The sequence below is a fragment of the Oratosquilla oratoria genome, chromosome 7 (assembly GCF_046742065.1).
Source record: "Oratosquilla oratoria isolate Oo_2021 chromosome 7, ASM4674206v1, whole genome shotgun sequence".
NCBI classification, from domain to species: domain Eukaryota; kingdom Metazoa; phylum Arthropoda; class Malacostraca; order Stomatopoda; family Squillidae; genus Oratosquilla; species Oratosquilla oratoria.
In genome coordinates, this window is record NC_134783.1 from 26466437 (window position 1) to 26467014 (window position 578).

Here is a 578-nt window from a genome sequence, read left to right on the forward strand (position 1 = left end):
TCTTCCTTTTCTTTCCTTTCCTTTCTCTCTCTCTTTCTTCCCTTTCCCTCTCTTCTTTCCTCGTCTCTTCTCATTCCTCCCCTTCCCTTCTATTTCCCTCTCCTCTCATTCCTCCTATTCCCTTCCCTTCTCTTCCTTTTCTTTCCTTTCCTTTCTCTTCCTCTTTCTTCCCTTTCCATCTCTTCTTTCCTCGTCTCTTCTCATCAACACCATTCCCTTCCCTTCTCTTCTTTTCCTTTCCTTTCCTTTCTCTTCCTCTTCCTCTTTCTTCCCTTTCCTTCTCTTCTTTCCTCGTCTCTTCTCACCAACACCATTCCCGTCCCTTCTCTTCCCTTTCCTTCCTTTCCTTTCTCTTCCTCTTCCTTCCCTTCCCTTCTCCTCTTATCCTGTCTCTTCCTCTCTTTTACAAATCCTCCTATCTCATCCCCCATATTTCCCTCATCGCTATCATCCTCCCACTTCCTTCCCTTATCATCCCACTTCTTCCCTAACCTCCTCCCCACCCCTCCTCCCTCCTCCTTCCTTCCTTCCTTCCTTCCTTCCTTCCTATCGGGGGCCACAGCCTGGCAATCATAATA